General features: G+C 38.7%; 1 long non-coding RNA gene across 1 annotated transcript in view; it reads left to right on the top strand.

Moving 5' to 3' along the window:
- Positions 1 to 24,943, top strand: part of LOC127021547 (uncharacterized) — an 82,201-nt gene extending 57,258 nt beyond the window's left edge. The window contains exons 5-6 of the long non-coding RNA XR_007767234.1: positions 2,260 to 2,372; positions 24,896 to 24,943. This is a non-coding gene — a long non-coding RNA (uncharacterized LOC127021547). The remainder of the gene's footprint in view (positions 1 to 2,259; positions 2,373 to 24,895) is intronic.
- Positions 24,944 to 25,874: the final 931 nt, after the last annotated feature.

Here is a 25,874-nt window from a genome sequence, read left to right as displayed (position 1 = left end):
TAATTTTGGGGAGGGAAAGAATGTATCTGAAGCAGTTTCTGGAAAATGTCATTAGCAAGACTAAATACTACTCCTCCCTGAAAAATAAAATCACAGTAAAGCACCCTGCAGAGAGTTTTGCTCTTTGTAGCCAGACCGTAACTGTTCATAGGCAACTGTCAGAGTCCAGGTGAGGAATATACTAATCTCTCTCTGCATAGTGGCAAGCCTAGTTAGGCACACACACACCTTTGTATGATTCTTTAATTCATATGTGCGTTTCCAGTGCAGTGCTTTGAGTAATAACAAATGTTGTGCCTATTCGGTACCTGCGGCAGCAGATGCTTTATGAAAACTATCATGAACTATACCTTAGAACTCAGCTTCCAGGTTTACTCCGTTTGACTTGAAGGACACAACCAGGCTAATTGTGAATGGTTTTAATACATTTTAAGCTGTATCACAACTTTTTTTTTTCCTGGTGTTTTGCTGAATAATTACAGCAGCTACTATTAAGAGTATTTTATTAATACTACTTTATGTCTTTAGAAATGCAGAAATATGAGAGAAGTTATATTGTTGCTGTAGTGTTATTTAAAACTTTTTCTTCAAGATAGCAAGCCCCATCAAAACTTCTTTTTAATGAGCTGTACCTTGGGAAAGGTGAAAGAATATGTGAATAATACAGCAACTACTGCTGGCTGATGATAGGTTAAAAAGCTGGTACTTCCTTACCAAAATGGTAGGCACATCACTACTTGGAATTAGTAAGTTGTGAAGTTTTAAAAGCAGTAAAACACAAATCAGATTCCATCATGGGTGTGCTTTCCTTCTTAATTAAAAGATACTTTGCCAATGACATTTACAGGCTTTTTCACTGTTCAATATGCTGCTGCTTGTGTCAGCAGTAGATTTTTGCACAGCTCTCACATGGGAAGAATGAGGAAACGTATTTCTGCATAACGTTCTGAAGAGGTGTAAAGTGAGAGTTCAGCCACTGAAAAAGGAAGGTATCATGTCCTGAATATAACTTATTCTGTACAGAAGATGGTTAGAATTTTTCAGTGTAGATTTTGACACCAGGTCTTCCTTAAAGCAAGGTTTGTGGAGATTTTTTTCCTAACAAGTTTACAGACCTGAGGATGACAGAAAAGACCATGATTATAATGTGTCCTACTTAATAAGAGTGGTCCTAGTTTCCTGAAGCTAAAACTACCTTCTCAACAACTTTCTAACAGAGGAATATGGTGTCTTTTTGCTTTTGGTACCGGGATGCTTGGAGTAATTACAAACATTATTATGTCCATGACTGGATTTTGCAGCTCAGTGATGTAATGTTAAATGCGCTGAACAGCTCTGGTACAACCTTTGAACAGTCCTGAGGGGCAATTTGGGATCGTTCCTAGATAAGAAAGCATAGTGGAAAAGGTAGATGATTTTTTTCCACCAGTTAGTTTCTTGTATTCAATGCAACAGGATTTCTTTGCTTCATATACTTTTGCTGGATCTTATGGCAACTGAGAAGACAGTCAATGATGAAAAACAGAAGGTGTAAGTTACATAGTTGTTGCAGAGATCATCAGAATACTGTATTCTTTCTATACAGTCTGACGTTGCCATGCAGTGATGGAGATTCATTATTCCATTATCAACTCATATGGACTCTTTCTTGATTTTGATAAAAACAGTGATCAGATTATTCATGTATAAAATCAAGGCCATGAGCTTAATTAGATTGATACTTTGGGTTGCTGCATTGCATGCTCACGAGATTCAGCTACAAAAAGCTAAAGCTTTTTGCTTTTATTAAAGTATTCCAATCAGTATGGAAGTGCATGAGCCATGCTGTTCATAAATACAAATGTGGCATTCTTTCATAAGGGAGAGGTTTTGAAACAATCGCAGTGAAAATCTGGGACTCAGAAATAGAAAATTTTCCAGTTTGTTTAAGCAATGGTCATATTTTGAACAGCATGCCACTGAAAACAGACTTAACAAGAAAAAATTAAGTGAGCTTCAGACTTACTCTTGGACATCAGCTGAACAATAAGTGTTACAGGTAAGAAGCTTTTGTAGGTGAGACCTTATTTTAAAATTGCCTTTACTTAGATCCATCTTGTATGGAATCATTTGGTACTGGCTTCTGATGAGTTGGGATGTTGTCTTTGACAATTCAGTGGGATTTTCAGATATGTCAGTACAGAAGTTTGACAGTGCTTGTGTTCCTTGAGGCATGGAGAATAAAAGTAATTCTGAACAAAATTCTTTTCTTTATTTCAGATTCACTGATAACATGCAAACCAGAATCTGCTTACCATTATCTGTTCCAGATACAATGTCAGAGCAAACAAGGGAGACTTAGAAGTAATGTGACTCAAAAAAGAAGTATTTTGGTAAGTCATCTAATGTGCATTAAGAAGTTGAGAAAGTGATCTTTCACTTGAACAGATATTTTTTCTGCTCCTCTGTAGTTAAAGTATGCTTTTAAGAAACATTGCTAAAAACACAGTTTGCTGTTCACGTTTTGGAAAGTGTTTATTCTTTCAGAAGGCTAGCAAATCAAAACCAGTACCTTCCTGCAAGGTATGCTTAGTTAGAACATCCTGCCACAGCCTAAAGTTCTGGAAAACTTTGCAGTCCCTCAGCATTGCATTCTGATTTTGGTCAAGTGTAACACAGTGCTTTTCCTATCTGTGCAGCTTCCACACTCTTTCAGAATTAATTATTCACATGTTGCAGTTAGATCATCTTTCTTGGTAAGCCTACATTCCCTCAGCATGTCAGAAGGAATATTCTCATATTCAGACTCCATTGAATAATATCATCTGCTTGAGGAGTTTCTCATTGCCTTCCAAAATATGTATTGACTACAGCAGAATTTAAATAAAACAAGTCCCAAAACACACACCTAATTCTTGCGTATTCACTATCTAAATATGCTTTACAGGCTTTTAATCTCCTTCCTGAACTCTTTAAAGCTTAGTTTTTAATGTGGTAACCATATGGCTTTAATACTGTTAGTTCTTAAATTTACTGATGCTCTCATTCTAGCATGCACAGTTCTTTTATACCTCAAGGACTGGTTTAGTTGTGCTAATATAGCTAACAATATTGCTTGACTTTAATAAAGCCTACTAATGTGTTTAAATGGGATTGAGAGGTCACACAGGTTCCCTTCACACCAGCAGCAGTTAGTTCTGATCTGTATTTTTACATACTTACATTAATGTATATTACAGAATATCTATGCAGGTGATTAAAAGAAAAAGCTGTATAGCTCTTTTGTGTCACTGGAAAGTAGGGTACAGGTATGTACCCTACTCAGGTCACGCTGTGTATGAACACATAGATATCACCTAAAGAAAAATTGCATATACATCTACAAGACAATTTCTGAAGAGAAAATTATTTTATATTGTCATGGACTCCTGTCCCATTTTTGTTACTGTCCCAAATTTGAGAATCCTAACTGAAACAAAAGATAGTTTCTTACTATAACGCCTGGGTGTGAGACAGAACACGCCCTTTCTGAAGCAAAATAACAGTCTAAGAATAATTTGGATAAATTCTTCCTTATTTTTCCACTCTTAGAAGTCTTGTATCTACCTCCGCCCTGCCTTTTTTCCCCAGAGTTTCTTACAATCTGCTGTTTCAATAGCTGCTGCACTTTCTTGGTGTTCTTTATCCCAGTTGGACCCAAGTAATAAGTAGAGACTAGAGACTTTCCCTTAATCATTATATCTTACTGCTGACATCTTTGTACGTAAGGAACAGATTATGTCTAGTGTTCTACCACTGTTAAGGCATGGGAGTGTCTTCCTTCACTTTTTAGCCTTCTTGATGTTGTTCTAGTCACACTGTTCGCTAACCAATTCTAGTTGACATTGCATGTCATCTGGACTGGTGTGCACATGCCGTTCCCTGCCTGTACGTGCTTTATCTGCTTAATTAGAGCCATGGAAGACATCTTGTGCACCTCAGAATAATGCTTCTTGACACTACGGTTGGAGGAACGTACCTGACATCTATCATAATCTGGGTTACAACAAGAAGAGCAGAGGCTAGCTAAAAGGAGGGATTCCCAAAATCTTGGTGTATTTCTCATAGTACGCACATGAGAAAAAGATATCTGAAAAATGCATCCAAATGCGTTTCTCTTCTGCAAATGCAGAGCCTGGGACAGAATTGGAAACAGCTGTAAGCCCTGCCTCAGCGAGGTACAATACAGCTCTATTTCTGTAGGGATGCTATCCCAGCAAAATAAATTGGGCAACTCCTGATCTAAGGTATTAGTATTTTAATATCATGATGTTCTTCTGACACCCACACATGAGCATTTACATTACCAGTATATCCAAAAAGGTCATAGTTACTTAAATAAATAACATTGGTATTTTGCAAATGAGCAATTAAGTTATGAAAGAAGCCTCTTTTCATATAGCTGCTGGCTTTAATCCTTCTTTGCATTATTTAACACTTAAGACTCCGTAGTTAATTCCTTTTGTCAGATATGGAATGTAGCTTTGCTGTGGTAACATCTCGCGTGACCTCCTCGAGCAAGGACAGAGCAGACTGCAGGCTGATAGCAGTAGGTTCTGCACTTCCCTGTGGTGGAATTGCCTTGGTTGTCTTCGCAGCCTCTCTGTTCGCTCGCTCCCGTCCTTTCCCGCACCATTCCTTCAGCAGTGGTTTCCTCTGGTTCCTGGCACAGAAGTCTGTGATCTCAGCGGAGTATGTGCCCTCTGCAGTAGCTGATTTCTGTCTCGATTGGCTTTTCCAAGGCTCTCAAAACTTTTGCTGCCTTCCCCGCACCTCCTCATTCATATCTCCAAGTCAGAACACTGCCTGCACAAAATATTTGGCTTGATGTAGGTGCCGTTACATAAGTTGTCACAGACAGGAGAGTGGTAAGCCTAACCCCTGAAGCTGTAAAAGCCAATCAACAAGTGGTAATGTCCCTTTATATTGCAGTTTATCAGAAGGGATTCCAGGAGGGAAAAAGTTAAAAAAGAATTCCTGTGAAATTCAGAATTACATTCGTTTTTTAAAAAAACATGAGTTAATGTTTACTGTAAAGTTCTTTTTTGACTACAGACTGAACAAGGAAGGAAACAAAACATTTGAGAGCTCTCTGTAAGGCAGCTACTTTCTCTGTGCCTTTTTCTTTCCTCTGTTTAATTCCCAATACCCTAGAGACACAGTTTCCTCCCTTAGCAGGGACTGTGACCTTAAAAATAGCCGGCTCCAAAATAAACACAGAAAAAAACCACTTCAATTGTTTCGAATACGTGGTAAGTAACCAAAACTGCGTCCGTGCTAAAGCTGAAATTCGTAATCTTTTGGAGCTGCAACTGGGACTTTTGTTTCCCTGAGAGTTAGCATTCATTATTTTGTGTTCACACTGCATGCCTGCCTCTCTCTCCAAAGAAATTTCTTAAAACTTAGGATGCCATTTGTATGTAATTTGTCACTACTTTTACCATTCTTGCAAAATTTTTAGAGGGGACACTTTCACTTTGGACGAGGGCCAGGCGGAGCACCAAACACCTAAGGAAGTGGTGATCCCAGGCTGTTTTCATGGTGTTCTCCTGATGGGCTCTTTTTGTGCTGGTAGACATCACAGCTGCCTGGGACCAGCTGGAAGAGCTGATGATTTATCGAACAGAAAGCTTAGTCTGTCACTTTTGCTTCTAGTTTTAAGACTTCATTCTCTGATTCAGCTGCATGAAGGAGGAGGCAGTCCAGCCTGGACCTCCCCTCTGCATTGAGGCCATGGTATAACCCCATCCATAGGCTGTCTCATTGCCACCACTGCCACTGCTGCCTTCACGTCCGTCCGCAGCTGGACCAGAGTTTGCGGTTTCTATAAAAGCTTTTTCCAGGAAAAGGACTTACCGTCAAACAGATTTAATGGGGGCGGGGAACCAAGCCCCAACCTGTTACATTAACGGAAGGCTTGTGTCCATATGTTGAAGCAGTTGTTAACAGCTATACTCTGCGTTTCATTGAGGAGCCCTTGGTCATATATAACCAGTAAGGACAGAAGGACAGGAGAAAGGACATTCAAGCCTGCAAACTAAATCCCCTCTGACAAGCAAGTATTGGCAGAGGAATATTTTCAGAGTCTGGCCAAGGCCCTTGCATGGAAAAGTTAGTCAGGTCTTACAAATACCTCTCACTGGGCAGAAGCGTCTTCTGACCTTGCTTAGGAAGGTTTAAAACTGGTACAGATTCAAGAGTAACAGTCCATTGGGTCTTCAAACACATTTCAAACCCTTCTCCCACAAACAGACGCCAAGTAGTGCCTGCGCAGACTGTCACAAAATGCAGGTATTCCCTCTGCTTTTCAAGGGCTGAGTTCATGTTGCAGGGGGGAATTTCTACCTCTTCCCACATGAATATGCCGGCTATATGTGTGTGGTGTAGCAAATGTTAAGGCACTTGAGTATTTTACTCTGAATATAGTCTAAAATCCTGCATTTATTTAGAAAAATATGTGTTACAATGTTTTGAAGTCTCAGAATAGGACTACGAAACTTTTTTGATTAAAGCAGACAGCTTGGTCTTTAGGTGTAGGGGAAAGAGGAACAAGTAGAAAATGAGCAGGGGGAAACAGCAAAAGAACATCTTGTGTACTTTTCCATCGAAGATATAGCAGGGTTTGGGAAGGTTTTTTTAATCCCTCGTGTTAGCCTAATCCACAGGGAACTCATTTTGAAATTAAATATACCAAAGCATTTATGATTTACAAAGAGGGAAAAAATAAAAGCCTTAAAAAATATCTTGTGTTTGATCTATTTGTCACTATGAAAATATTGACAAAAGGCAAAAGAATAGCCTTCATTTAGCTTATTATTGTTGGCTTGCTTTAATGCTTTCTTATTAAGGGCAAACTCCCATTAATATGTGAGATTAACTGTTTCACAGTTGTGAAGGAATAAAAGATGGAAACTTTGAATGTAAAACTCCTATAAACAACGATTCTAAACTAGGTAATCTGTGATTCCTACTCAGATGTATGTAATGTGGCAGGAGGAAGCTTTTTAAAAGTAAAAAAAGTGTGTGGAATAGTTTGTGCAGAATTGATGCTTCAAAATATCTTTAAAAAGCAGCCTCCCATGTAAAATCAGAAACATGGTGCTAATTACACAGTTCTAAAAGTATTTCAGAAAATAAATACTTTATGGGGAAAAAAAAAGAGCATAAAAATCTTATAAACTCTGACTGTGCAAGTGTAAAATAAGGATCTGTCTTCACTGAAGTGTTAACTACAGACCCAACTCAAGTGTTACTGGGACCTTAGCTTCATTCACCCACAAAAACCTCTAGTTTTGTGGAGTGGTGCTTTTCACTTGAGTCAGCTGTGCCTTCGGGAGCCTGTTTTGAAGAACAAGTGCTACCAATGTTTAAATTGGTAATGCAATAGAGAAGTGGCGAGAGACTTCAAACTTGAGTTAATACAGTGCATCAGCTGCTAATCCAGTCATGCTGTGCCGCTAATCAAATCATCCTGGTAGTCCAAGCGCTGTTTTTCGGTGTAGTCACTCTCACACAACTAAGAACTAGGTTGAAGCCCATGCCCGAACTGCATCCTAGCAGAACATACCCAAACCAGCTTCTGGCTGGCCAGTCTGGGTCCCACACGCCATCTGGATGTGGCAGTACAAGAGATCAGCTTCTAAGGCAGATAAACCAGTCCCTTGCGAACACCATGCTGCAGTGGCTACGCTGCTGCTAATACTACCTGTGCTCATTAGTTTGAAGCCCGCTTAGGTAGCTGAAAACTCATTAAGGTTGGCAGGAGAATGATTACCTAGCTCTGGGTTAGTAATGTGATGCCTAATGTTGCAGAGGAAGCAAACCTGAAGTTTAAGCTGTCTGTTGTCGCTTTACAGAGAGACAGATGTTACTGTTGCCAGCCCAGAATTCCTAAAAGAAATTGCTAATTTGAACTATTTATTCCATTAAATTCCCATTGAATTAGCATTAATAATGAAACTAATTGTGTTGTTATCACTGTAGTATCTGAGGAAGCCTGTTGGCCAGAATGTCGTATGAACAGGAATGTCTGTTGGGATATTTAATTTCATCTCCCTTGACAATGTGTGATTGTTCTCTTTCGTACATTTTCTGTTAACTATTAGTGAGCTGGATAACTTTGTGGAATAGGTAGAAGTCACTCCAGGCCAGCACAAAGCACACAGAAGTCCCTATGTGATGAATGCCAACATGCAGGGAGAATTTAGAGAGCATTTCATGCCAGTGAACCAAGATGTTCACATTTTCCTTCCCAGAATTTCCCACCAGGCTCTGATCACTTGTACTGACCAATACACTTCCATGTCTCTGTAATTAAGAGTAAACTTTAGGATTGCTACTTACACTGCAAGGACCTGATCCTACAAAGACATACCTCCTTTGGGCCATCTGTGTAGTCTTGTTTGAAGTCTGTTTGCTCAGATGTACAGGATCTGCTCTCCCTTGGCACTTCACGAGCCTTTCATCACTACCTCACATCAGATTTTAACTGATGCCTTGGTCTCAGTAGGTATAGAGCTCTTAGCATTTAAGACTGTATCCCCGCAATACTTGCATTGTGCATTGTGTTATGCTTATTTTATTGGAGTCCAATTAAGAGATGCAGGTTTTGATCGGTTTGCCATGGGGACACAGAAGGAAGTTATGGATGTAGGGAGGTATCGGTAATAAAGCTTATAATAAGCAGTAAGCTTGTGCTTGGAGTTGTGGACCAGAAATACCACTTCCATGCAAAATTCATTCAGTGTGCAGCGTTCTCCTTTTTTTTCCTCGGCTTCTTTTTGTGTTGTATTATTTTGTATCTTTGGAGTTGTGGGATGGATTTCTTTGTCTCAGGAACCTGCAGTATTTAAAATATAGGGGGACATTGCTTTATTAAAACAATTCTTTTAGTTGTCACGGCAACTAGTCTTACATAAATGATGAAGAGAAGAGGAATGTTTATAAAGAGATACATTAGGTCATAATGGTAAATCCACTACTTTTTAAACTAACAAGAAGGCGCTCTGGGGTTTGTTGTTGCTGTAGTTCATTTTATTCCAGATGATTTTTACTACTTTAGTATTATCCACGTTCACAATCAAAACCCGCAGCACTTGTATGCTTGCAGCTGTATCAATTTGGCTCTCTCTTGTCTATATAACTATTAAGCTTCTCCATTAGGAAATAGATTTGTCAAAAATGGACACGGAACTATGTAATAAAAAGCCAGATGTGATACTTTGTGATTCTCCGCAAAATATTTTTCTGCTCTTCTTTTCCAAAACTTCACTCAGTCAGACAGGCAGAAACTACACCATTAGGGAGAATGCTGCGGTGTCCCTGACGTGATCTGATTAACCATTTAATACAAATGGTTAATTTTCTTACAGCTTTGCTGTGTTAAAGGATAATCGGAGACTTGCGGGGGCAGGGGATATTATTCTAGGGTCAGCATATATAATTTCCAGCATTTACAAGTGGTTAAGGAATAGTTCACAAAAGAAGTGGAACCCCAAAGACCAAAACTGTGCTGACAAAATTTAGGATTTTTTCTCTTTCTTTAGTGACTTAAAAGTAGAATCAGAATTAAACAATACTAATATTTCTTTACTGCTCAAAAAGTTTACTACACTTAAGAAAAAAATGTGTCAAAGAAATGTGCCATAATTAACATGCTTAGTCTTTTTATCCCTGTTACCTGATTTTCAGTATGATTTCTAAACCTTTCTCCCAATATTTGCCAGTTGTTTTTAAATCTTTATTCTCATCTGTCTGTAATCATCGTGCTTTTCCTTTCCTATTTTACCTTTCTCCTTTTTCTGCTTACAGTCCTTTACTCTTCTTTTGTTTCCTGTACACCTAAATTAATTTTCACTTTTTCCCTTACAACTGTATGTGCTGCATGTAGATTCTCCTGTTTTAAGTGCTATTAAGAAAAGCCCTTTCGAAATAAAAAATATTATAAATACCCTACAGGATACAATTATTCCTATTCTAACATACAGCAAACCAAAGCTGTTAAGTTATATGCCTGTAGACCACTGGTGCCCACGCGAATGTTATTCTTCCACACTGGTTTCCCTCTCTTGCTTACAAGCTGCTCTTTATTGTGACCAGAAGACTGGGGATGCTCAAAGTATTCTGCATTAGCTAGCTAACAGACGCCAGATAGCACAGAGATTGACACTGTTGTGAACTAATATAATACCCCTCATGGAAGTGACTCCAAGCCATTTGTTTCATCAGCCTTGAAAGCTTGCAGTTGTACAGGAGATGACTGAAAAGTACTATTTGAAGAAAAATACTGCTTCAAACCTTATACTCACGTGATTGTTTTGTCTTTTTAATTCCAGTTCTCCAAATTTAAGGCTAGAACCAACTTCTCTTTCATTCCCTCCTGATTGTTGAAAGTAAGCCTTGGTAGCTTTGGTGGTTCTAGAAGAGGGGCTGTAATGCAGCCTGTGGGGATGGCACTGCATAACTTCTAGAAATCAGTGTGAGTAGTTGCAAGAACAGCAGTGGGCAGCAATGTTAACAGGGACTCTGCAGTCCACCCACAGGTACCTCACTTAGATAAGTCAAAAGTGTAATGCAACAGTGCCTCTACCATACCTCCCTAATGTTGTTATCTAAATCGAAGTTGAACAGTAGGGTGTGTAGACTGTTGCATTTTCAAATGTCAGCAGGTGAAACTCAGTATATTCTTCCCAGGAGCTCATGCAAACATTTTTTTCTTAATCTTTGTCTTGCTGTGTTTAAGTTTGCAGCGGCTGGATTCTGCTTTGAATTTCAAGTTCAAAGGCACGTAGACATTCTTTGTGAAATATCACAGAAACCACTGAACTTCACCTGGCTTTGCAAGGAAATCTTGTCAAACCACAAATTTCCCACACTTCCAGTGTGGAACCTTGTGTTAACTCAGAGCTTCCTTCTCCCAGTTCGGATTGGAGTTAGCTTAACTCTGAAGGATCATGACCTTTAGGGAGCTTCTTCGTGAACTTTGGCCTGTTTTCAAGTTTGTAACAAAACTCAGAATTCTTTGTGTGATTTTCGGGTTTTGTAACAAAAGCAAAGGACAACTGTAATCAATGTTGCTTTTAAATTGGTGGTTTTAGAGATGAGTCATAACCTTTGAACATAGCATCTATGTAGTAAGCTTGGCAGGCATCCGGATTTTGGCAGGTTTGTTCAAGTTTTGAAAGAACTATCCCACCTGTTGTCATGGCAGTGCGGCAGATTGCTAGCCCCACTGCAAAGATACGGGACGCTGCAAAATACGTCTCGGAGAAATAACATCTCCCATAAAACAGAGGGCTATATTGTGTTGTAAGAGACAGCCTTCACGTGAGTGCTGGAGGGGGTTGTTTAGCAGCTGGACTCTTCAGACACATCTCTCTCAGGGCTTGCTGTAGCACAGTCTGGAGTGGGACCTACGCCATATGTTAACAGTGTCACACATGTGCCTGTCCCAGGCAGCTCTGGCTCGGCCAAGGGTACAGGCTGTGGTAATAATTCTCCTCCTGTCCTCTTATATATACTACAGGTCTAGGTGGCCCAAACAAATCACCTTTCACTTGCTGTATCTCTTACTTGCTTGTAAGGGATGGGTTAGTGTATAGCTTGGAAATTTCTCAGGTGGAAAAGCACAGAGAGATACAGTGTTACTGGCAAATGTGTCACAGTCCTATGTAAACTATAGGGCTAAATTCTTCCCTTTTCTGAGAACATTTTACCCTGCGCTCTCTGGGGGCTCAGAGTAGTTTTCTTTCAACGCAGTCAGGCACACCAGCTTTCTTCCATTTACCACCAAGAGATAAAGTTTCAAAATAAGCTTCTCCAGGCTGTTTTTCCAGGTAGCTGGTTCACTCTGCCACCTGCACTCTGGGAAGGGTTACCTAACTTTGGCTTTTGAGGGCCAGCCATTTCTTGCCATTCAGTTGCCTGTTTCATGACCTGGTTCATTGAATATCAAGTAGCAGCATCACACTGGAGTGTGAGTCTTCGTAAGAAAAGAGGGAACAGAGATGCATTGCTTTAGCCTAATCTCTTCTAATGTCAATGTAGCTGTATAATGCCTGTGTTTTCAGCATGCCTATGTAATTATTCCTCACCTGTTTTGTTGGTTTAAGTTTTATATTACAAGTCCCTCAAAATCAGAGCTGCATTAAAATTAATAATAATTTTGTTTTTCATTATAGAATTCCAGGGTGGTTTTTTTAAACCTATATCCCCTTTTTCAAATATAACATTAGCCCAGCCGCTTTGTTCATTTTGTATCATTAAAAAATGTAAGCAAAATCCCCTCAGCCATTTTTTACTTATAGGAGGGTGACAAAAACATAGTTTTTCTGTGTTAAAAGGTATTGTAGGTTTCGTTTTTTGGGGGTGTTTTTGTTTTTGTTTTTGTTTTTCCTCAGGGAACAGTGTAAAAATGTCTGAATCTCTAAACCTGAAATTTGGCAGGTACCTAAATCTTTAATGAGTAGCATGTGCTTTGCAGTTTTTCCTAAAGATTTGCATATTTGCTTAGGATATATCAGTTGCTAATACTTCTACGAGCAGTCTGGTGGGCACACAGTTAAAAAAAAGGAATGTGCTTATTAATTCTTGTGGCTTTTTGCTTTTATCAGCTATGGTATTACTTTGTTCTGCTTTTGCTGTCCTTAGCTTATTACACATCAGATAGTTAAATTTGAATGAAAAGTTATCTGCAGAGATGGAGGTAGGCTCCATTCTTTAAACGTTCGTTTGCTGATTTTGTTGCAAGTGCTTTAAAAGCTGTGCTGAAGACTGTAAAGTTCCTGGAGCTGTAATAGAAAACATTAGTGTCTGGACTTTCAAGGGAAGAATGTGGTTAAGATTATAGTGACTGAGTCACTGTCAATGGGTGGTCGTGAGTCCATATGGCACACAGTAGACAGGGGCACAGAAGAGTCTTTGCTCAGATAGGTGACGAGCTGCACTCGCCGAAGTGAAAGTGTTTTGAAAAGGGCCGCCCTAGACTATATTTTGCCTGCACGGGGGTAAAATGCTGTCAGGTTGCTTCTCAGTGCGGCTTTGTTTTAACTTTGCTACAAAATAAGATAAAGGGTTTGCTTAAAAGCTCGGTCGTTGTAGTGCTACATGCTCCTTTTGGCTCCTCGGATTGCTTCTTTTCATTCGCCGCATTTTCATTGTTCTGTTAGGCTTTTAATGAGACAGTTACAAAATGTCTGCCTCACTCTGACCGCCATTTTGTAGCCTGATTGTTGGATAATGAAGACTGTGAGAAATAGAAAATAAACAGCGTGGCATGGAGGAGATTTCAAAAGGAGTACAAAATCTGCATGTTTTATTTAGACGCTTAATTGTTGCCGACTGGCTGCATTTAAACAAGCGACTTTACAGTGTCTGGAAGAAAACCAGCTCCCGAATTTGAGGAGCTGACCTTGGGTAGATGCCATCAACTGTTCTTTTCTATTGGCACGAATGTGCTGCTGGCAGGGTCTCCCTGTAGCTGCAGTCGCTCACCCAGCTCTGAATCAGAACCTGCTTACACTGTACTGGGCCACCATATTATGCCATTTATTCCAAATATTATTTGCAACCCCTTCAATAACCAAGATTTGATCTAGAATATATAGGGTATTTAAAAATAAGAACCTTCAAAATAGCTATGATTGAACTTCTCACATAGAGCAACACATAATGTTGTTCAGAAAAAAAGGGGGGGAGGCTACAAGTTTGCTGAAAGAAAACTAAAAATGCACGACGGGAATTGAAAGGACACTATGGAGTTGTTACTGTGGTCCTATGGATACAGTACTCACCGTGCGAGGAGTGAAGTTAGTGACATTTACTTGCTTCCTTTATGAAAAACTCTGTTTTGTGTGTATAACGTGGGCAAGGGGGGATGGGGAAGGACGCTTTGCATTCACAGTAGGGTGCAGCTTCAAAGCTATTCAAAATTCTGCCATATCTTAATGATAATAGTTAATCCCAGTATCAGAACAGTACTTCTATTTTTAAAATGCAATCAATCAATCATTTTAATAGATTGCGCCCTTAGTGCCAAACACCTCAGAAAACGGTGTGTACGGCAGTAAAAATAAAGCATCTGAAACTCCTTCTGTAGAGTTGTTCTTCCTTTCTTTCTCACCCATACATGCACAGCGAAATCTCAAAGCTGCAAGAAAAATCTGGAATTACGTAACAGGGAGTAAGTCCTCCAAACAAGACTGCCAGGTGGGGATTGCTGTTATGGACTGAGCAAGGAGGGACAGAGACATTGCCACACTTGACTACGGTTCTCTCTAGAAATACAGCATGTGCTGTTTTGTTCTTGGGTTTTGTTGGGGTTTGGTTTTGGCTTTTGAGATGGGAGTTGCATACAGATGCTAGACTTTCTTTTAAGAGGATTACACTGAAAATTGCTTTCTGTTTTCTTCTCACAACAGCTTCCTATGTCTACCATGCTCTTTCAGAAAGCTGTTCATATAGATGTAATAGAGGTTGTAGGTAATTCAAGTTCAGTTTCTGCCTCTGCCACAGTGATTCACACAAAAGCACAGAAGCGTCTTGTACATATGTTCTTCACCTGCAAAGTAAGGATTAATACTTCCCTATCGTTAATGCTTATAAATTACTTTGAAGTTCCTCCAATATGCTGCAAATATACCTATCACCGTTAGTGATAAAAATGTGAACTACATGACTCAGTCATGTTAACGGTGTATTAACTGGGAGGATTTTTAACACAACTTGAATATAAAAGTATCAGCACCATATTCCAGCAAATAACCAACTACAGTGAGAGCGTGTCTATATTACCTATATTTTCACTTCCACGTGAAGGTGAAGTGAGCTTTCTCATGAGCTTTTTCTTGGGTCACTCATTTTCTGAGACTGACCCTCACCCATTGTGTTGATCAAAGGCTTTGCTTTTTTAAAGGATCGGCAAGAAACAGTGATGTTTTCAGTCATCAAACTGGTAGGACCATCGCATTGGACCAAAAATGCCCCAAGTCATCTCACATGACTTATGAATTAATTTCAAACATTCTTGTTGCCCCAACAGTAAATAAAGGGGGAAGTTCTGAAAGAGATTTTCAGTTTCAGTTGAACAGTAGCCTCCACAAGTAGGTATTTATGTAACAAAAAATAACTCAATGCAAAGCAAGTTTAGGTGAGGTGAAATTGGAGACAAAGGCGCAAATGATCTGAACTCAGATCATAGGTTACAGAGATAAGACATCTGGATTTCCAGGCAATTCTCTGAAGGTGTAAGTAGGAGTTAATAAGGTTTTCTTTCCTCTTACAGAAGAGCATTTTTTACTCAGTGTCTGAAATCTAGGTTCCTTGGGGGATTAATAAGTGTTTTTCCATTAATTCAAAATAACCACCTTGGAACTACAAAGCAGCTTATGATAGTACTTCCTAGCCTTATGCATTCATAACTGTAATAGCATATTTTTGTGATTTTTACGTATAAATATATGCTTCCTAGGGACAGCTGCCTCAGCAGGCAGAATACAAACATTCATGCCAAGACTTCTTTAAAATGTTTACTGCTTTGATAAACCATATCTTAGGCAATATCTCAAAGGATTTTTTTTAAAGTAGCAATAATGAGGGCTTATATTGTGTTTGTCTGGTCCACTAGGTCCCTTCCCATTACATGTTTCATTTTAACAGGCGGCAAGCATGTTCCACTGCTTCCTTGAGATGCATCTGCATTGCTGACATCTGGAAAGCAGCCATACAGGGTTCCACACATAGTTTTTGGAAACACCATTTGCTGGTGGAACGATCCAGAGCAGACACCTCTTTTGGCAGAACTTTATTGCCATCTATTTTTAGTTGAAGTCTTGTACATCAGATTACTGTGTGTGAGCCACAAGAGTGTGGCTTGTAGACAGATGCTCCAAGAAGAAAGGAAGACTTCTCTGTGTGGTAGTTAAAGTGCTTGGGGGTGAGTTACCTGCACATACCTTCCGTGACCTGCCTCCCTCTCATTAGTGTAATGTCACAAACTGTATTCAGAGTTGACAAAGAAACTGAAAGGAAAGTGGGACTTGCAGTGTCCTTTCTGTTATCCTCATGGCACATGGGAGCATATAGTGAACTTAGGAGGACAATGCTGGCCAGAATACTCCAGTACTCCACCAGCAGAGCACACATATGAACAATGCATCCTACAACTGAATAGATTAACAACTCTCTTTTGGGATCTCTCAGCTGAGGTCTGCAGCTTTCCAATAATTCTAAGAAGGACTGTTGACTGTTGTTCTGCCCAAAGCCAGGGAAAGGCCTAGAGTTTCCCTGAATGCTAGGGCAGTGAAGAGGATGAAAAACTGTGTAGATTCCCTGCAAAATTTTGCCGTGTCCGGTTCTGTACACAACTGCCTTTCTGAGAGGTTTGCGGAAGCAGCTTGTTTTTAGTGATGTTGATACTCATGCTTTTGTAACTTACTGCACATTTATGTGTCAGATAAATTTATAAGTATATATGTTTTTAGTTCATCATACTTAAATACCTATTGCATAAATGAAAGACTTAATAGGCCTCTTAGTACGGTATGTTGTTAGTGTACGTTTTGGAATTCATCCTACAGTTCCATGCGTTGCTTGTTTGAATGGTAGAGGACAGACTACCACGGTGGAGTATATCAAGCGTCTGATTCTTTTCTGAGCCTTTTCTGAAAAGGAGGTGTTGCATATAGGAAGGGCATGGCACTCAAAAACTTAAGTTGTATTTGAATATTTGAAGTGCCATTTGTGCAAAATGTATCATATATTTGCCACACGGTTGTTTTAAGCTCCCAAACACATAAAGAACCTCCATGAAAAATCTCATTTTCTTTCATGAAGATGCCTGGGCTTATTTTGTAATTGATTTTTTTTTTATTTTTAGGTAAGACCTTTCTCCTCTGAATGTAGATTGCAAGTTTTTGCAAGTAGTTTGCAAGCAATTAGTTTGCACAGTGTTTGGACACTCAAAAGGACTTTACAGATCAGCAGTGCCTAGGAATGTAAGCTAGTGCCAGGTGAATGGCCAGCTTTCATTCCTTTCCCATAGTTAATGTCAAAGGGTCAGAAATTATCAGATCAGTTTTTTAAACAAAATTGTAAAAATTGCAGTGCCCATGTTTCTAGAAGCGAAAAGGCTTGCTAACATTCAGCATCAGCTGTGTTAGGCTTCTTGTGGTGACGACTTTTTACTTAGGTATTTTTTGTCTGATTACTGCTTTTTGACATTACTTTACCAGAGTCATTCGTTTGAAAGATCTCAGGGAGAGACCTCAAACGAATGCCAGTATTTAAAGGTCATTACCATTGTTTCCCTTTGATATTAGACACCTGTTTTCATGTAGCAAGAAGCTTTTTTTCCTTATACTTTGTCAGGTCCCAGTTATGATAACATGTGTAGCTTGAGTAGATACACTTGAGATCTTAAGATCTAGTCTGGTATTCAGATACAGCTATAAACCTTTAAAAATTGCAGTGCATGCTATACCGGTCTTCCTATCTATATTGATAATTTCTGGATAACAGACCATTCTGAGAGCAGTTGTGCTATTAGAGAAGATATAAATTAATTATTTGTGTATTCTCAAATGCCTTATTAAAGCAATCCTATGTATTATGTTCCCATCTTACTCTAGATATTGCAAAATACTTAGTTTACTTATCATTTTCATGCAGTGTGGATAGTTGAAGTCATGACAATCCTATTCATCCTTTCTACTTTAATACTTGGTAGTAGATTATGTTTACGTTAGAAAGATCATAGTTTTTCTTACATGAATTACCAAGTAGATGAGTGTTATAATTGTTACTCAGAACTTAGATGATTCATTATTGACAGAAAGTGGTGTTCCTTTCTTAAATGAATGGGCTATTTATTTGGAATGTTCAGTGTTACAGTTGTCTTTCCAATGATGATGATTTGGAGTTTGGTTTCTTTTTTAGCAACTAAGGATCATTCTAGCAAAAAATATTGGTAATCCACCACCAAACTTTGCAGGTTCCTGATTTTCTACCAGCCCAACCTTTTGTATAGACAATATCAGCTATCTTTGGAGGAGGCAGATTAGCATGCTGCAAAAGGCAAAAGACTGAAATGTCATTAAAGAATTCAGCAAGTCTGAGAGACTTTTGTGCTGAATCTTTGCATTTGCAAATTCTCATTCACATGAAAATTTTCTGTGAAAGTTTGTTTACAATTGTACTTAAAGTATTGTACATTCAAAATGTCTCCTACTGGACAGGCTCAGTCTGCCTTCACTGAAACAAATCAACCATACAGTCCAACTGACAGCAGTACACTTTCAGTATCCAGCAACTAGATTAGAGTGTGTTCTGGGATTACGGTACCCCAGTGCATTGATGCTAATGTTCTCAGAAGAAAAATTACTCCACTGTAGACTTGTTATGTCCCAGTTTATCATCCACATTTTATTTAAGAGTGTGTGGCTTTTCTGTTTGTTTTTGTAAAGGTGCTTTCTATGCACTGTTGATGCTGCAAGACATGGAAATTAGGAAACTTGTATAAACATTTCCACAGCACCATAAAAGATAGTGGAAAATCTGTGTTTGCCAACATAACTACTATCCAAAAGTGATGCAGGTACAATATATGGACAAGGAGATATTTAAATGTTAGTAGGGAAAGTTAAGCTTTTAGATTTCTTAGCTGTTGTGTGTTTAAATATTCGACTTTGATGTTGTATAAATTCTGGAATTTTTTTGTTTGGTTTTTTTCTCCTTGCTTGCTTATGTATTTTACAGGCTCTGATTTTCTGGCCACAATAGAGCAGACAGAATTACTTGATGTTGAGAACCTTGTTAATTTTATGGCCCATTTTCACATGGAGATCAGCTTTTATTTCCCCTCTCACTCTTTATTCTTGATTCAATTGTTAGTAAGGTTTACTGAGCAAAAACACTGGATGTATTATGGGAAGAAATCTAATCAATGCAGCACCAAGGGACAGTCCTTCAGAGTCCTCCCTAGTGGCTGTGAGCCAGACTAGAGGTTACTATGAGGTTACTCTGTCTGACTTTAACCAAAATACCCATCTACTTCTGAAAAGGCTGCCGGCAGCCTTGTACATGTGTAACAGAAGCCTCATTAATATAAGCTCCCAATATATATACACCTGTTATACTAGCCCCCAGCACAGAGCCTGTGTTTCCTATTTTAAACACTTTGCATGTCTGTCTACATTCCCTTCTGTCTGCAGTTGCTCTAGTGTGGTACTGCAGAGCAGCTCATATGCAGTACCTCCAGGGAATGTAGAAGGCTAAATAAAGTTGTGGCAGATGTCAGTGGACTTTGCCAAACGCTATTTTTCAAGTTAGATAGTTTGAAAGATTCATTGGCTAATCCAGACTTTGTGATACAGAAGTAACCTCATTAGTAGCATCTTTAAGTGTGCATTTCTTTAATGCCTAATCCTTTTTCAGGTATTGATGCAGAGAGTTGCATTGACATACGTGTGGGAAATCTTCATTTGATTGCAAAACTCTGCTCCTCACCTTCCTCCCAAACCCCAACCCTCATGTTTGTGTACAGAGTTTAACTCCTCTTACAGTTGAATTATTTGAAAGATACAGCACTTCCTTAGGGCTTTTACCTGTTTTGGCTCTGAGTTCTAATAAATCATTTGACAGCAAAATGACTCTAAGATAAACTTTTCCCCTTTTATGAAATACTGGTTTAGCACATCCCAGAATATGAGTTTGCCTCGAAAGTTACATATCTTTGTTAAAGACAAAAAAAGGATCAAAAGCAGTATCAGATACAACTGCTGATTCAGCACAGGAACAAAACCTTAGCATACCCACTGAGCCATGTACTTTCTGGCTATCTAGCTTGTTTTTTCTGACCAATGCGTTGGGAATCACGTGTGTCTACTTCTTCTAGGCCCCTGCTGTATTTTGCATAAAAGAGCAGTAAGTTTGCTTCACATAGCTCTCAAGGAAGGTATATTGTTCCCCCAGGCAGGTCCAAAGATGTTGCAAAGTGGTGATGTTCTGAGGCTCTCGCCCAGAAGCTGGCAATGCGCTCTTAGCTGCACACAGGTCAATCCCGGGGGACACCCTTCCGGTAGTTGTGTGGCTCCTGTTACATCATGCATGGGGTGAAATTTCTGTAAGCAGGCACATCTGCTATTGCATTCACAGTTTTCATAATTGTTTTCAAAATGCACAGTTGATAATGTCCGTGTTTTGTTTTTGTTTCCAAAGCTTTTTCCATGGAAATTTTCAGTAAGGTATGAATCCTAGCACTAGATATTCATGGCTAACAGTAGCCAGCAGTTCTACTGTGAAATGTGCTGCAGTGAATCAGAGAGACACTGGAAGAACTGAATTAGCTGTACGTCAGTTTCAGCATCTGCAGTGATGTTCTTCCTGCTCGTACTACGTTGCAGCATTTGATTGTGAATTATTATAGCCTGAGAAGTATGTGGCAATTTCAATATGCATGTATATTAAACAAAACTTTGAGAAACACATTCTCCTCAGTTAAAAATCCTAAGAACTTAAGAATTAACATTCTGGACCAGACCAAGGGTCTGTCTGGCCTACTGTCTTGTTTCCAGCAGTGATTAGTAGACTGTAGCTACAGAAAAAATACAAGAGGTACGTATATGGAATAAATAGGCAGAAGTGCTGTGGTTATTCAAGTTAGTCACACTGCCTGTGGAAAATCACCCCGGACTATAGCTGCCATAGACCAGAGCATTCTTATGCTAAAACCTGCAGTTTGTATGATTTGATTCACAATAACATATTTTAGCATACGGGCTTGCACAGTGCATCTTGTCAAACACCAGAGAAGTCTGGGGTTAAGTCCACGTATTCCAGCCATTTGCAAATGATCTAATTGTATGAGCATTCATCTGCCATGACAGTAAATACAAGATTGTTCAAATGCAATCAATAACTAACTTACTCTTAATTATTTTTAGTAACCTGCTTCTTTACATAATGGTTTTGGTTTGCCTTGATTGTTTCCATATTACTTCAGCATAAACCCCATTCTTTTAGTCTTTGCAGGTGTTTTGAGGACTTCGACTATAGAAGCAATTCTCTGTTGTTGGTTGAAGTGGCATCATGTCACAAAAATTTGCATTTTGCATAGAAGTATTTTAGTAAAGTTGCACAGTTAGGCTGTGGAGCTTATGGGCATAGGAAATAGCTGTAGTTACCACACCTAGGATGTCTTTTGGCAAATATCAAATTATTCCAAAAAAGATTCATAGCCAACACTTTCCGAAAATGGGATTAGTGGTGCCACTTCATGGAGATCCTACTTCAGCCTTATCCACTGTGTTTTAGGAGGGTTCACCTCTGAAGTGTCAGTCATGTAACTGCGTTTGACCACAAATGCTGTTTTATGCTTTTCGTATGTTCCCTTACTTCCACCAAGATTATCTCGAACAGGTGAAGCAGAAATGGGTTACAGTTTTCCAAGATATGTTTAGGAGATACTCACTTCTTTTCTTGAAAATTGAATAAAGTTCCATAAAGTTAAAAAATAAAACTATCAGACCCAGCAAGCTAACACTGAGGACACTAGATTATTCAAGGACCATTTAGAGCTCAAATCAGTTTATGTTAAATCAGATTCCTGTTTCAAGATAGCAAGTATTAGTTAACCATTTTAAAGGAATAAAACTCTAGTCTGGTCATGTTGGTAGATGTGATACCTCCATAATGGACAGCATAGGCCTGTACTTCCAGTTGTGGTTAAGTTGCTTTTTAACAGTATGTCTCAGTGAACAAATGCTTTAGTCCACATTAAACAGAAATGAGCATTTGATTCTTTTACATGAGTGCTATTAGTTGGGTAAGTTCAGGAATTCTTTTTAGTATTCTTAGTAGTAGTTAGTTGGAGCAAGGCTTTTTCTATGGGAAGACAATCAACAAGGAAGTGACTCTTTTAAAGTTTCATGTGATATCTTAGATTATTGAAACCTAGCTGCTATAAGCTGTGTTACTGTTGTGAGTATGTTTCTGAAAGGAAACATTTCCCTAAAGAGAACCACTCAGAGCAAGTGCTTTTAATTCTTTGTAGGAATTTGCTGCTAGTTTCAGATCTCAGATTTTTCAGTTAAGAAAAGCAAATATTTTCAGTCCATGAATGAGGTGGCATACACAGGGATCTTTGAATATTGGAGAGGAAAAATGTTAAAACTCCTCAAGAAAGATTAGTCAGCAGTCTGACCGGTACAGGGAGGAGCAGGAAGGAAGGAGAACCTGTAAAAGTTGTGAAAATTAGCACAATAGTCTAGTTAAGGCTCACTGTAAATTACAGCTCACTAACACTTTGCTGCATGGAGGAAATAATTGATGTAGAAGTGGGGCAATGGAGTTCTACTTTCTGGAAGTCAGCTAAGAGGTAATGTAGATTCAAACTTACTGCTCTTGGTGGCAAGTCCTCAAACAAGTACTTGCATGTTATTGTTCAAGTGGTCAAAAAAACCCGGCAGTGGAGTTCCAGTCAGTCATGTTGTTTTGGGGGGTTTTAATCAATTAGAAGGATAATTTCTCCTTTCTTTCCATAAAGTGAACATCTTGCATTGCTATACAGTGAACTGTGGCTTTTCTGTTTTAGTGGACATTATGTGTCAGTTATACAATGTTTGGCGTTTTGCATTGCACTACTGTGATTATGTGTAAGAATTACATTTAAAAAATCATGAGTTAAAACAGCAATCCTGTTGTATTGAAATCTGCCATGCTAAAAGGGTGGCTTATCCCACTGGCCTTCAACAATATATACTCAGGTTACGCTAAAACAGGTACATTGATTTCCACTGTCAGCCATTAATCCTTGAGGTTATCTTTAGCAGACTTTTTTGGTGCGTTGGATTAGTGAGGAACCACCAGCTCTGTGACTTTGGCTAAAACTAGATGCAGACTTGCTTAACTATCTCAGTGTGTAGATATTAAGTACAAAGGACAATTCTACTCTCTGTTCTAGAGATGCATTATCGTAAGTTCTCTGGCTTTCAGGCTGTATCACTTTGCTGTCTCAAATACTGTAGTTAACACACTCCTGCTGTTTGCCTTCTCTTTTTGCTTTTACTCACAATGTTAAAATACGGTTCTTGCTAAAGAAGATAGTATTTGTTGCTTGGGGAACAATATATCTGATGTTCAGTAATGTCCCAATTCAGAACAATACATGAACACATTTTAATTTGAATTCCATGTTCCATATATTCCTTGAAGCCCTTGAAGCATGGGCATAGTGCATTTCAGAAAACGGACACAGATTTAATATAGTGTTTCTTGTTGTACATGCTCATGTTTCAACAGAAATGTATCTGGCAACTGCTGCTCTTCTGTGATAAATCTAAGAGTGAGGTTTTCTTATTAACTCTCTGGAGAAGGAATTTAAGACCGAGTCATGAAAACACTGACATGACTGAGTAAAGTTCTTCATGTCTAAACATCTGCAGGATTGTAGCCTGCTGTAATAATGCAATAGTCTGAAAACCATTCTATAAAATCTCAATATGGCACTGTATCAACACATATTCTTTATACAGCTTTAAGGCAGTCAAGTTTGAAGAGTTTCTTTATCTGTAGCATTTCTATCCCATCTTTTGTCTGGACTTTTTTCTGCCTGTGGGTTCCCATTGGCCACATGTCTGACTGAGGCTAAAGATTATTTTCATGTACATTTTTGTACAGTACCTATATTCTATTTTAAGAAAAAATATACACATGCATTTTTCTTCTTTATTAATAAACTGAGTGACAATTTAAAATAAATTCTTTCAGCTGTTCAGAATGGTACACAGATGTACTGGCACATTTCAGAGTAAGTTAAATAGAGAGCAAAGTATTATGTCACCAAAGGAGCAGAAGAAGAGGAGCTGGTCTCTGACCACTAAAGCAAAATAAAACAGTGCTAAGATGGTGGCTTTGAGAAAAATAAGCCAGACTATTCTAGTACTTAGGCGAACTGTGGAAGCAGCAACAAAAGAGAGAAAAATCTTACCAAATGAAAAATGTGGGAAAAGTATAACGGTATACTGTGGGGTGAAAGAGCAGTACTGAAACAGGTGGGGAAAAAAATAGAAAATCAATTCGGGACATAAAGCAAAAAAAGGCGGGGGGGGAAGCTTTTAGAAGCCATAACGTTAACATGATTGATATCTTCACAGAAAGAGAGGATTGGAATGAGGAGTGAATAGGCATTGGTATGAAGACCTGTCTGATATCCAAGCATGGGAATACCAATCTGAAGTCTTTAGCTCTCCTTGTAGATGTGTGGGGAACTCTGATGCCTTACTGTATTTCATTCCAAGGCCAGGTATCTCACAGTGGGTAACCCAAACCTAATTTTTAAGATGCTTAAGTCTTTATAGGACTTTTCTCTCAGACTTGGCAGTGAAGAGAATATTCACTTGCGTTTAGATTTAATTTAGGTGCATGTATAGGTAATTGTTATTCCTAAGTTGCTGCTATGGAGAGAGAAGAAGAGAGAGGCTCCTAAGGGGTTGGTTCAGGATACCTATGTTAGGTATGTACTACAGATTACTCTCTGAAGGACCCTGTATCTACTGACACTATATATGATTCTATCATCTTAGTCTAGACAGTTAAAGTGAGCTGTATCCTCTCTTTGTCTCTTTATCTTCCTATTCTATAAATGAAGGCAATATTTTTTCTACTGTGAGGTTGTGAGGGTAGGATGTGCCCCACTTACCCTTGATTAAGGCTTTCAAAAGTTACAAGTGGGACACTGGCCTCCTGCTGAAACACATTCCTCACCTGCAGAAAAGACTTTGGGAGGGCGGCATTTAATATCTGTATGTCTGTTTCTCACTTTTTTTCCCTCATGATGATAACATACACATTCTATTATTTTTTTCGTCTTTCTTTTTTGAAATAGAAAGAACGACTTACTGGGGAACAAAGTTAGAAGATGAAAGAAGTGAAGATCGGTCATCTATGCAGAGGAAGTGACAAGGTATGCATAGCAATCACACTGGAGATTCATTTCTTGGTGGTGCTTAGGTCTTCATGGTAGATTACTTCTAGCAATAAAATTTAAAAATAGTCCTCAGAAACCTTGAAAAAGATGTTTTGAAAAGAACTTTTTTCTTCTGTTTGATTGCCAGAGTAAGCAAAGTAAGTATTTATATCTTTGTAAATATCTTCAAGATACACTTTTAAACTCGTTAGTATGCTGAATTGTAGCTGTATTTCTACAGGTAAATGGCAGTCACATTCATGAATGGCAGAGGCCAGTAAAAACAACCCTTCTCCCAACACGAAACTGAAATCCCTCCAGACACTATCAATGGTCATTCCTGAGACTTTAAAATAATCGTTTCATGGATTCATTTAAATTACTGTACACTCAGTGCAGGAGTTGTACCATTTTCTCTTTTCTTTGTCATTTATAACCATTACAAGAAGATGTGCTAGTACCTGTTTTGCACTGCATTTAAAGAATATGTTCTTTTACATTTGTCATCCTGAAGATTTGTTACTTGAGGAATGCAAAATCAGCACTACTAACAACTCATGTCTCTCAAACATTTTCAGTAATGTGAATTTATAATATTTATACTGTGTCTGCTAAGAGACTGGCACAAGGCTATATGCCACTTAAGTTCTGAGGTTAAATGTTACTTCAGTGGTGCATAAAATTTGTATTGACCATCTGCCCAGCATTGAATTGAACCCATTAATGAATGAGCCTCACAGTATCACTGTGAGATAGGGAATTATGATCTCCATTTAACAAGTGATAAAACTGAGCCCCAAAGGGCTCGTGTAATCATTTCAAGTCATACAGGAAGTATATAATAGAGCCAGCAATGACAGGCCAGCTCACCTGACCTGCCATCCTTCCTATTTGGACA

This window comes from Gymnogyps californianus, chromosome 1 (assembly GCF_018139145.2).
Source record: "Gymnogyps californianus isolate 813 chromosome 1, ASM1813914v2, whole genome shotgun sequence".
Lineage (NCBI taxonomy): Eukaryota > Metazoa > Chordata > Aves > Accipitriformes > Cathartidae > Gymnogyps > Gymnogyps californianus.
Note: the sequence above shows the minus strand (reverse complement) of the source record. Positions and strands in the feature narration are given on the sequence as shown.